We start from the raw sequence: 12,452 nt of genomic DNA, 5'->3' as shown, positions 1-12,452 counted from the left end.
ATTGAGATCACAGAGTGCAGGGCCTGAGCTCAATGACAGGAAGCTCAGAATTCCTACGTGTTGAATTAAATGACTGCGAAGTGTAATATTGGGACAACCTGTCAACTGCAGTGCACCTCAGCTCCTACTGAGTGTTGGCAAGGTGATTTAATGTGAGAAGTGAGTGCATTTTAATCTGCTCAGGAAGCTTGGAGTCGAAGGCCCACAGAGACTTAGTAGGGCCTGACCTCAGCCTCCGTAGGAGGAAGATCAGGACTCCCTTGATCTGAGACTCTCTTGGGGTCTTCCTCAAAACCTTCTAGAAACTGGCCTATTCTCCTGTTACTTTCTGAAGAAGAAGAAAGGAGAAACCTGAGGCAGTGGGAGGTAGGTGGGGTGATGGAGATTGTGGGGAGAAACTCAAGTGGACCCTACCCGGGCCAGGTGGTGCCTCTGTTCCCCTTAGAGGAAATGTGTCCCTCTGCCCAGGTAGTAGGTGGATCCTCTAACAGCTGGACTCATTCCTGGTCCCCCAGGGTCGAGGGGCTGGGCTCATGATGATTGGGCTACAGGGAAGAGAGGGCATAGGACTGGGTGGATTCCAGGCTGGGACAGCAGGAGGACAAGAGAGGTCAGCAGGGTTGGTGAAGTCAGCAGATTCCTGAGAGGAGATTCTAGAGAACTGTACCTGGATATGAATGAGGAATTAGTCTGCACACCCAGGGTCTTTCTCCAGGGCCCCCCTGGGCCAGCTTGACCAACCCCTCCAATGAACATGTGGGCACACTAAGGACAGAGAGAGAAGCAATTAGAAGGTCACTCAGGTTCAGAATTGCTGTCAGAACCTAGAGAAATTTGTGTCCTTGCCCTAAGAGTCATGGCTCCGTGGGCTTTCAAAGAGCAAGCCTTCTCAAAAAGCATCTTGTCCAACCCCTTGCCATGGTACACAGAAGGGGAATGTGTTCCACACCCTTTACTTGTTCTAATCTTTGTCAGTGGCGGAGGGGCCAGTCCCTGCAGGTTGGATTCCCCACATTTCCGTGTGGCTTGGTTTGGGCTAGGAGGGATACTGGAGGGAAATTGGAAGGAGACAGGAAGAAAGACACCTTAGGTGAAGTTTCCATTTGTGGCTGCATCTCCTTTGTGGTTACAGACAGGCCCAATGTGATTTTAGCTAAGTATAAGTCATTAATACTTTAGCGAGAATCAGTTAATGGGGTTCCTTAAATTCACTGCATTCCCAGACAGTCCTCCACAAAGGAGAGGGAAACTGGCACAAAAGGTTGGCATGGAGCTGGTGTGAGAAAGGCAGATCTCCTCTCCAAAGGGACAGGAGACTAAGGAAACAGAGGATGAGCTGCCACGGGCAAGTCCTGTGATTGTGGGCAAGTGAGGCCTCAAGGTCCCACGGGAAAAGAGGAACCACTCTAAGTATTTCAAACTGAACTGGATTCAGAGAATCAATTACACCTGTGATGGAAGTGTGGCAAAGCCATACAGGGGATCACTAGGCAGCCCAGGCAGTAGCAGCAGCCAGAAACCTCTACCACTCCCAGACTAGAAGGACAAATAGAGGAGGGGGTGATTTGCATGAGCCACCCCTGGAGATCCCCCTCTGCAGAGCCTTGCAGCCTGGTGGATTTTGCCCAACATGTTTCTCAACTGGGTGTTTGCGTCAAGAACTTCCCCATTGAGCACACACTTCCCTCCCTCCACTGCAGCTCCAGGGGCACAGTTGGCTGGGAAATCAGCTGCTTCCTCTGCAGGGCTTGTCCGTGGGCTTTGGGGCCTGAGGCCTGGGCCTCAGCCCCTACAGCGCCCAAAGGGAGAGCCAAATGTCTTTTGGGCCTTAACACCAGGGACATGGGGAGAGGGCTAAGGAATGGACTATGCCTTAGAAACCCAGAAAGCTGAGACCTCCATTCCACTATCTGGACTCCAAACATCACCAGCCCTGCAGGGACTTGAGGTCAACTTTCTACCAAACAATGGACCCACAATTCTTTGCTGAGCACTTGCTGTGTGCCAGGCAGGCACTATGATGGGTATTTACATACATGCTATCTTGGTTTTACCTGACTTCAACCCTGTGAGGTGTGTATTATTATATAAGCCCATTTTACAGATGGGGAAACTGAGGCCCTGAAAGGTCAAGGCACTTGTCCAGGGTCCCCACTCTAAGATTGTGCTGTGTTATTTCATATTTATTCTCTCACAGCTCTGAGGTGTAGACACGGAGAACCCTTGGCATCCACCATTTCAACATTTGAGGTTTCAATGTTTGGGAGTGACCCCAAAGGCTGGGGATTATCTGTCATCTGGAGCATTGCTGAGGAATGAATTTGAAACCTATACAGGTCAAGGCTGGTGGCGGAAGGAGGTTACTGATCCTGAGGCTTAAATGAGGCGGAACAGGCTGAGCTCTTTGCAGCTCCCCTCCCCGCCACGTTCCAGTTCACTCCAAGACAACTTGGTGGTTACCTCTGAGGAGGCATGGACGACTGTCAGGCACTGGGGTCAGGATACCTGCTCCCCTCCTACAGTTGCATGACCTTGAGCCAGTCCCTTTACCTCTCTGAGCTGTAAAACGAGATAAACAATCCTGACCTTGCAGGACACACAATGGATAAGCGCTCAGCTGCTAACCAAAAGGTTGGTGGTTTGAACCCACCATCCGCTCCATGGGATAAAAGGCTTGTCGATCTTCTGTAAAGATTACAGCTAAGAAAACTCTATGGGGCAGGTCTACTCTGTCCCATAGGGTTGCTATGGGTGGGAATCAACTTGACAGCACGCAACAACACAACAAGAGTTACCATGAAGAGTGTGTGCAGAAAGGGCCCAGCGCTCCTGGCACATAGTAAGTGCTGTTAGGACAATGAGGCTGCTTATGTTGTTGTCATTGTTAGGTGCCGTTGAGTCGATTCTGACTCACAGGGACCCTATGCATAACAGAACGAAACACTGCCCTGTCCTGAGCCATCCTTAAAATTGTTGTTATGCTTGAGCTCATTCTTGCAGCCACTGTGTCAATCCACCTCATCAAGGGTCTTCCTCTTTTCCGCTGACCCTGTACTCTGCCAAGCATGATGTCCTTCTCCAGGGACTGATCCCTCCTGACAACATGTCCAAAGTATATAAGACGCAGTTTCACCATCCTTGCCTCTAAGGAGTATTCTAGCCGCACTTCTTCCAAGACAGATTTGTTCTTTTGGCAGTCCATGGTATACATTCAATATTCTTCGCCAACACCACAATTCAAAGGCATCAACTCTTCTTCGGTCTTCTTTATTCATTGTCCAGCTTTCACATGCATATGGTGCGATTGAAAATACCATGGCTTGGGTCAGGCACACCTTAGTCTTCAGGGTGACAACTTTGCTCTTCAACACTTTGAAGAGGCCCTTTGCAACAGATTTGCCCAATGCAATGCGTCTTTTGATTTCTTGACTGCTGCTTCCATGGCTGTTGATTGTGGGTCCAAGTAAAATGAAATCCTTGACAACTTCAATCTTTTCTCCTTTTATCATGATGTTGGTCATTGGTCCAGTTGTGAGGATTTTTGTTTTCTTTATGTTGAGGTGCAGTCCATACTGAAGGCTGTGGTCTTTGATCTTCATTAGTAAGTGCTTCAAGTCCTCTTCACTTTCAGCAAGCAAGGTTGTGTCATCGGCATAACGCAGGTTGTTAATGAGTCTTCCTCCAATCCTGATGCCCCGTTCTTCTTCATATGCCGCAGCTTCTCGGATTATTTGTTCAGCATACAGATTAAATAGGTATGGTGAAAGAATACAACCCTGACGCACACCTTTCCTGACTTTAAACCAATCAGTATCCCCTTGTTCTGTCCTAACAACTGCCTCTCGATCTATGTAAAGGTTCTCCATGAGCACAATTAAGCGTTCTGGAATTCCCATTCTTCACAATGTTATCTATAGTTTGTTATGATCCACACAGTCGAATGCCTTTGTATGGTCAATAAAACACAGGTAAACATCCTTCTGGTAGTCTCTGCTTTCAGCAAGGTCCATCTGACATCAGCGATGATATCCCTGGTTCCACGTCCTCTTCTGAAACCAGCCTGAATTTCTGGCAGTTCCCTGTTGATATACTACTGCAGCCATTTTTGAATGATCTTCAGCAAAATTTTGCTGCTTATGGCCTTGGTTATGGCCAGTGCAAATGGAGGCAAAGCTCAGGGCCACATTGCAAGTCACAAGGCCTGAGTTGGTACGAGCTCCAAGGTCAGGCGGGCTAATCCCAGTGGGCCAGGGCAGCCCTTCCTGGAGGTGGGTCCACATCAGTGAGCCATGAAGGGCAGGCAGGCAGGAGGGGCTGGGTGTGCTCAGTGGCTCTGGCCTTTGAGGTCACACAGGCCTGGGTGTGAATGGAAGCTCTGCCCCTTCTTGGTGACCTTACATAAGTTATTTCCTCCTCTATAAAATGAGGGTGACATCCATGCCCATTTCCTAAGGCATGTTGAGGGGATTAAACGCCATAGTGTATCTGAAGCGCCCGATGAGTGCCTAGCATGTGCTAATTGCCTAACTAACAATAGCAGTTACTATTATTTAACACCAGTGGTTACTGTTATTTGTGTGAGGGCTGGACCAGAGCTTCAGGGCACAAGTCCAGGCGAGGAAGATGGCTCCTCAGGGGCCTCAGTGGTGATCCCTGGGGCTTCCGGGGCCAGCTTCTTCGCTTTGACCTCTGACGGGGGGCTCCTCTAGTTCCCGGGGGAGGTTTTTCCTCTAACACTCCCAGTGGTATCACTAGGATTGGTGTCGCCCAGTGTGGTGACTCATGGTGTCACCTCCTCCATGGACCTCTTTCCACACAGAATCCTTAGTAATGTTTATTATCAATTTTAATCATAGAATAATATGTGATAACATAGTTGTAAATTGCTTAGATGTAATATTTCTTAGATGATAGGAATACTAACAACAAAATTGTTTTGTAAAATCTTTCTACATTGAATCACAACATTATTAGTATCTGAGCGGAGGCCTTTTTCCATTTTTCTCCTTCTTTTCCTTTAATTACTACTTCATTCTCCAAAAAGTTATTGATACAGGTTCAAAAATATTAATTACCACAATATTGTAGCTAAAACACCAGAAAATTTGATAAAATCGGTGACTATGAAAATACTGGAAGCAACAAAAACAACAGCGCGTGGCACGAGCAGATGAAACCCACGTGATTCGAAGCTTCATTGTAATTGGGTAATAATGGCAGCTCTGACAGGAGCGCGTTAGAAAGTTGAAAAAGTAAATTAGCATAGAGTGTTAGCCTCGTGGGTGTATTGATACATGTAAGCTGAGCTTACGAAAAATGTTTTTGTTGTTATAATTAACTAGAGGGATATTTTTGTAAAAAATAATAAATTTCTGCTGAAACACTGCACAAAAATTTTAGACAGTCTTTTTCTGTCACCCCCTCTGACAGTGTCACCCAGAGTGGTCCACGCCCCCCCCCCATGATGCCACTGATCTCTTCCCATCAGACTGGGTTTAGGGGAGTGGGCGAGGCTCCTGACCTGTGGCACTTCTGATAGCTCTGTCTTCCCCTACAAGGTCTTTAGGAAATGGGTCTGGATACCAGCTGTGAGGAGCTGGCTTCCCGACCCTGACCAGCATCACTCTGCAGAGGTCCTCCCTGACCACCCCTGCTGAAGTGGGCCTCAAAGCACTTATCGGGATCTTGAATTATCTTATCAAAGTCGTTACTGGTTTCCGGTCCATCTCCTCACACCAGCAGGAAAGTTCCTTGAGTCAGGGTCCTTATCTGTATCTTTTTTTTTTAGGTGGAAGTTTACAAAGCAAGTTAGTTTCTCATTAGACAAGTAATACACAAATTGTTTTGTGACACTGGTTGCCAACCCCTTTGTCTTTATCTTCGAGCTGGTATCTAGTACTTAGTATTTACTCAGTAAGTATTTGTTGTATGAATGAATGAGTGAATGAATGACCAGGGAAGCAGAAGGTGTATCTTGGTGGGAGGTCTGAGAAGAACACTGGATCAAGATGCAGGAGGCCCAAGTTCCAGGCCTGGCCCAGTCCTAAGCAGCTGTGTGACCTGGGCCTCAGTGTCTCCATTTGTACCATAAGGCCTTCGGGGAGATCAGCTCCCAGACTCCTTTGGGCTCTGACATTCCATATCTCCAAGGGATTCCGTGACTCTAGGAAGCAGCCTTGGCCAACAGGTAGCAGGAAGTCCCCATGACAATGCAGCTGGGTCTGTTTTGAAATAGGCTCTCAGATTGGCTGTGTCAGGGCGGTGAGTGACTCCCTTTGCTTGGGGCCGCCTCCTGTGGCAGACTCAGGGCACACATAAATACAGTTACCGTACCACACACAGGAGTATACACACACCCTCACACATACATGCACACATGCAGCCTGCAAACACACACTGTCACATTTGCAAGTGCTCACTCACATACACTCATACATACACACCTACCACACAACACAGGTGGACACCTGAGCGTATGTGTTTGCACGCAGGCTTTCACACACACTTGCGCTCACGTACACACACATGCTCACATACACACTTGCATGGACACACAGTCACACAGATTTGCATTTATACGGGCTCACACACTCGTTTGTACATGTTGTCACATACACCCTCACTTGTGCCTACACAAGCTCACACATGTATTCACGTGTATGCAGTTATTCACCACATGTGCTTACGTACTCACACACGTTCACACTTGCACATGCTCATACACTCTCACCCTCACTAGCAGTCTCTCCTACATGCTCACACTCAACTTGCATACACACACTGTCACATAGGCACACACAACTTACATATGAGCTCACACACATTTATTGTCACATGTACCACTCATGCAGTCATGGGTGTACTCATACACTCACACTCATACACTCATGTGCACATACTTACGCTCACACATGCCCTCACACTCACCCTTTGTTGCATAAGCCCAAGCCCTGCCATCCCACAGCTTCCCCCTTCCAGGACTCCCCAGGCCTGACCTCATCTGATGACTCTTCCTGTTCTCTTTCCCTCTTGGTTCTATTTATTTTTCTTAACCGTGATGAGCATATTTGTAGAAGGATCTATTTTCACCCTATCTGGAAACATATTTCCCCTTGACCATGAGCTTGGCAGATCAGCTCGCTGGCTCCTGGCTGCTAGTGGTGTGACCGGGAGCGCTGAGTTAGGGCCAGGATGGACAGCAGGGAGCCACAGAGATAGGAGGGCTCCCCAGGATGATCTGGGCACCTGACCCAGGGCTGAGCCTCTGAACTACTTTGAGGCCTGAGTTGATAGTCCCTGGGTGGCACAAATGCCAAAGCGCTGAACTTCTAATCGAAAGGATGGCAGCTCAAGCTCAGACAGAGGCACCTTGAAAGGAAGGCCTGGCAACCTGCTTCTGAAAGGCCACAGCCTTGAAGTCCCTGTGAAGTACAGTTCTGCTCTGAAATACATGGGAACAGACTTGATAGAAACTGAACACAGGGTGGCTGCTCCTCAAGAGGCTCTTTCCATCTGACCTAGGGATGCTCCTGGCTCCTTCTCTCCCCTCTTTTCTGTAAGGAAGATGGGCCCTTATAGATTATCTTATCTCTCTGAGTTTGCAGGTGACAAAATACAGTGAACATGGATATATCAGTGAACATTCCCTCTACCCCAATCCGTACAAAGTCCTCATGCATCATCTCGTTTCAGCTTCATAACCATCTAGAGAAGCTGTGCCATTATTCTCCCATTTCACAGATGAGAAAATTGAGGCTCAGAGAGGTCAAGTGTTGTGCATAGGCACACAGCTGTGGGTGCAGAGCAGGGTCCTTCTGTCTTCCTGTTGCTCAGACCCCAAGATCCTTGCTGTCCCTAGCACCCAGCCTGCAGAGCTGCCCGAGGATGACTGGGGACTGTGTGGCTGGCCCTGGCTGGGTGGTAGCAGGTTTAAGCTGAGACTCCCTGCGGATGCATACCCAGGGGGTGCCTGCCCTGTTGGGGGTGCCTGCCCTGTTGAGGGTGCCGGCCCTGTTGGTGGCCTGTGGCTGCCATGCCTGGTCAGCTTCTGGTGGCCAGGTATTGATCATGCTGGTGCTGGATGTGGCAGGGCAGGCCTCTTGGAGGTGGAATGTGCCCAGTCTGCACCTCCCCTTTTGAAGCAGTGTCTCTCCCTTCACGCACATGTGCAGGTGGACAGCCCTGGGGGACAGAGCAGGGCAAGCCTTCAGACCTCAAGCAGATCCCCTTAGCTTTGTGTGCCCCACACCACCTAGTATGTCCAGCACATGGTGGGTGTTCAGTAAATGTTGGCTAAAATCAAAAGAACAGAAAAAATGGGCAAAGGATATGCGTAGACGTTTCTCCAAAGAAGATATGTAAGTGACTAATAAGCACATAAAAAGATGTTCAGCATCATCAATGACTAAGGAAATGCAAATCAAAACCACAGAGAGACACCACTTCACACCCACTAGCATGGCTATAACCAAACAGATGGAAAATAACAAGTGCTGGTGAGGATGTGGAGAAACCAGCACCCTCACACACTGTTGGTAGGAATGTAAAATGGTGCAACTGCTTTGGAAAACAGCCTGGCAGTTCCTCAAAAGGTTAAACATAGAGTTACCATATGACCCAGCAATTCTTCTTCTAGGTATATACTCAAAAGAAATGAGAACACCCGTCCACACAAAAACTTGTACACAAAGGATTCTAGTATCATTATTCAAAATAGCCATAAAGTGGAAACAACCCAAATGTCCATCAACTGAGGAATGAATAAACAAAATATGGTATATCCATACAATGGGATATTATTCAGCCATAAAAAGGAATGAAGTACTGATACATGCTACAACATGGAAGAACCATGAAAACATTATGCTCAAAGAAGCCAGACACAAAAGACCTCATTCCATATGATCCATCCCTTCCTGAGGTCCCCTCTCTGTTCTTACCACCTCAGCTTGCCTGGTGTCACTCTTGTGTTTTCTCCGAGAGGAAGCCTGAGCTCTGGGAGGGCAGAGATTATGACTTCTTGTGTCCCTTTCAATGCCCAGCCTGGAGCATTGGCTCTGGAAATAGAGGCTGAATTGAAATGAACCATGCTGATGTTTGGGTATCGCAGGTTACTTTCTTCCCTCTGCACAAATCAGGGCCCAGAGGAGTTGGGTAAGTCCAGGGCCCTGTGGTTGCTAAGCCCCGACACAGATGCAGACCCAGGACACACGGACTGCCTTTTACATCCTTCCTGGCACAGAATTCCCCAAGACCTGCACACAAGCACTGCCACCAGTCCCTGCTGCCCCAACCACTGGGCCCTGGTCTCAATCCTGAGAGAAAGACCCCGCCAGCCTGAATAAAACCAGTGGTGGGTCTCAGGACCTGCTTTGCCTGATTTAGGCATACAGACAGGCACACTTCCAGCCCACCAAAGGAGGAAGCTTTTCCAAGGTGCCTGAAGATCCACCTTTAGGCAGGGCTTCTTACAGCTTGGTTCACTGTATCAGAGGACATACCCAAGGTGCTCGTTAATACAGATTCCTGGGCCCACTCTAGCCTTCATGAATCAGAACTGCTGTGCTGAAGCCTGGGAAACAGGACTATAATAAACACTCCGGTTTAGTCTTTGTTAAGGATTTTAGAAGTACTCCTGAGTGGCACAAACAGTTAAGAGCCTGGCTACTAACAGAAAGATAGGCAGTTAAAATCCATCCAGAGGCATCTTGGAAGAAAGGTCACAGCCACTGAAAACCCTATGGAGCACAGTTCTACTCTGATGCATATGGTGTCGCCATGAGTTGGAATCGACTTCACGGCAACTGGTTTGGTTTAAGAGTTTTAGAACCACACAGCCTGGATTCAAATTCTGGTACCACCACTCACTAGCTGCTAGGCAAGTCCCTTAGCTTCTCTGATCCTCGGTTTCCTGGTCTGAAAATTGGGGATAATAATGATATCCATCTGGTGGGGCTGATGTGGGAGTTAAATGATATCATGAAAATGAAGCACCCAGCACAGTGCCTACCACGTGGTATGGGCTCAACAAATGTGGGCTATTAGTGTCACAGCTGTGTTCTCATGTCCAGAGATGCCTGAGGAGCAGAACCTTGAGGTCCTACTGCCAGAAGGGACCCTGATGGAGGTCCTCTGGATAACAGGAGGCTTTTTTTTATCTCACTCAGGACGCCCTGCCACCTAGTGGCTGGTGTGTGGGGCTGTGCCCAGCTCTTCCGCCTCTACCCGTGCCATCCAGCTGAGTTCCCCGGCCCTGCCTGTCACAGCCTCCACCCTACCTCCCTGCCCGCTGGCAGCCTCCCTCACTGCCCTGCTGCCCTGGGAGCCTGACTGCTCTGGCATCAGCCTTGGCACTTCCCTTGAGCTTTGTAATAAAATAGCTGGCACGGGTCAACTTTCCCTGGCAGGAAGGCTGCCTGGCACAGGGAGCAGAAGACAAGGTGGAGGCCTAGGGGACAGCTCTTTGATGACAATAAATTACTGTCTGGTATTTTCAAAGGGTCACTTGCTCCCCAAACCAGTTGATCTCCCGGAAAGAACTGTCTTTCCTTTCCCAGTCCTTCACCATTCATTTGTTCATTCAATATTGAAATAGGTGCTGCGTGCCAGTTGCTGGGCTACAATGGTGATCACCAGGGATTGGCAAACTTTTTCTGTAAAGAGCCAGGTAGTAAATATTTTCAGCTTTGCAGGCTGAATTACTCTGCTGTTGTGGCAAGAAACTAGCTAGGGGTAATAAATAAACAAATGGGTGTGGCTCTGTTCCAATAAAACTTTATGGACACTGAAATTTGAATTTCGTATTATTTTCACATGTCACAAAATATTCTTTTTCTTTTGACTTTTTCAACCATTTAAAATGTTAAAAACTATTCTTGGCATACAGACTGTACAAAAAAGAGAGTCAGCAGGTCATAGCTTGCTGACCCTGATCTAACTAGACAGGACCCTGTCTCACAGAGAGATGGCAAACAAGTAAACAGTTAAAACACTTAGAGAATTGGATGTAGTGATGTGTGCCAGGAAGGGAATGATGTAGGTGTGGCTGTGAATAACAGCAGAAGGCTGCCTCAGACAGCGTGGTCTGTGAGGGGCCCAGGTTACACTGAGAATGAGACTTGAAACATGGGAAGGAGGGAGTCAGCAAAAAGCAGGCCACAGTGGTTAAGATTGTGTGTCAGCTTGGCTGGGCCATGATTCTCAGTGTTTATATGTGACCACCCCCATGATGGGATCTGCTGTGAGTAGTCAATCAGTTGAAAGGGAGTTTCCTTGGGCGTATGGCCTGCATCCAAATATAAGCAGATATTCTGGCTTTTGCCTGCTCCAGATACTGCAGCTGCCTCCAGTTCGTCTGAGGTCCAGTTCTTGGGACTTGAGCTAGCAGCTTATCTGCCGATCTTGGGATTCCTTGATCTTCACAGCCTGTGAGCAAGAACCCTGCTCTGTGACCTGCCAATCTTAGGTTTGTCAGCCCCTGTGGCTATATGAGTCAGGAGAAGCCTCTATCCTGATCCACAGACTTGGGACATTCCAGCCTCTACAATTGCTTGAGCTGTTTCCTTGATATAAATCTCTTTCTATATATATTTACATGCTTTACTGGTTTTGCTTCTCTAGAGAACCCAGCCTAAGACACAGACCTATCACTCCAGGGAGTTAAGAGGAGCCCTGAGACAACAGCAGCTGGCAAGAGCTTGGAGAGAAGAGTCATGAGTTTGGTTTTATTCTCATCGTGCCATAAGAAGCCCCTGGAGGGTTTTCAGGGACCTGAAATGGTCTCCTTCCTCATCCTTTCTTTTGACACAATTTCCTTAATGTCCCCACTGCCCAGCAGCCCTGACCTGAATCTTATACACATATGCCCACAGAGTATGTCAGGCCCAGCTCTAAGGAGGGGCTGTCTCCAAGCCCACTAGAGCTCAACCACTCCAGGTCTCCCAGAATCCACCTCCCAATGCCATATACGTTCTCTGTGGTTTACGTATGTCTTAGGTCTCCACTGGAGCCCTGGTGGCACAGTGGTTAAGAGCTCAGGCTGCTAACCAAAGATTAGCAGTTCAAATCTACCAGCCGCTCCTTGGAAACCCTATGGGAGAGTTCTACTCTGTCTTACAGGGTCGCTATGAGTTGGAATCAACTCAATGGTAAAGAGTTTTTTTTGGTTTCAGGTCTCCATCAGAACCAGAAACTTTTTTTTGTTTTCAAATTTTATTTACTTTTGTTGTTGTTGAGGATATACACAGCAAAACGTACACCAATTAAACCATTTCTACATGTACGATGTGATGACGCTGATTATATGCTTTGAGTTGTGCAACCATTCTCACCCTCCTTTTCTGAGTTGTTCCTCCCCCATTAACATAAACTCACTGCCCTCTAAGGTTCCTATTTAATCTTTTGAGTTGTTGTTGTCACTTTGATTCCATATAGATACTTCTTAAAAAAGCATA

At 47.8% G+C, this 12,452-nt stretch overlaps 1 long non-coding RNA gene across 4 annotated transcripts in view; it reads right to left on the bottom strand.

Moving 5' to 3' along the window:
- The window catches only part of LOC126064145 (uncharacterized), a 32,122-nt gene that overhangs the window by 16,695 nt on the left and 2,975 nt on the right, over positions 1-12,452 (bottom strand). For all 4 annotated transcript variants that reach the window (XR_007514454.1, XR_007514452.1, XR_007514453.1 and 1 more), the window contains exon 2: positions 668-765. This is a non-coding gene — a long non-coding RNA (uncharacterized LOC126064145). The remainder of the gene's footprint in view (positions 1-667; positions 766-12,452) is intronic.

This window comes from Elephas maximus, chromosome 20, assembly GCF_024166365.1.
Source record: "Elephas maximus indicus isolate mEleMax1 chromosome 20, mEleMax1 primary haplotype, whole genome shotgun sequence".
In the NCBI taxonomy this organism is placed as follows: Eukaryota; Metazoa; Chordata; class Mammalia; order Proboscidea; family Elephantidae; genus Elephas; species Elephas maximus.
The sequence above is the reverse complement of the archived record's forward strand: the minus strand, read 5'-3'. Positions and strand labels throughout refer to the sequence as shown.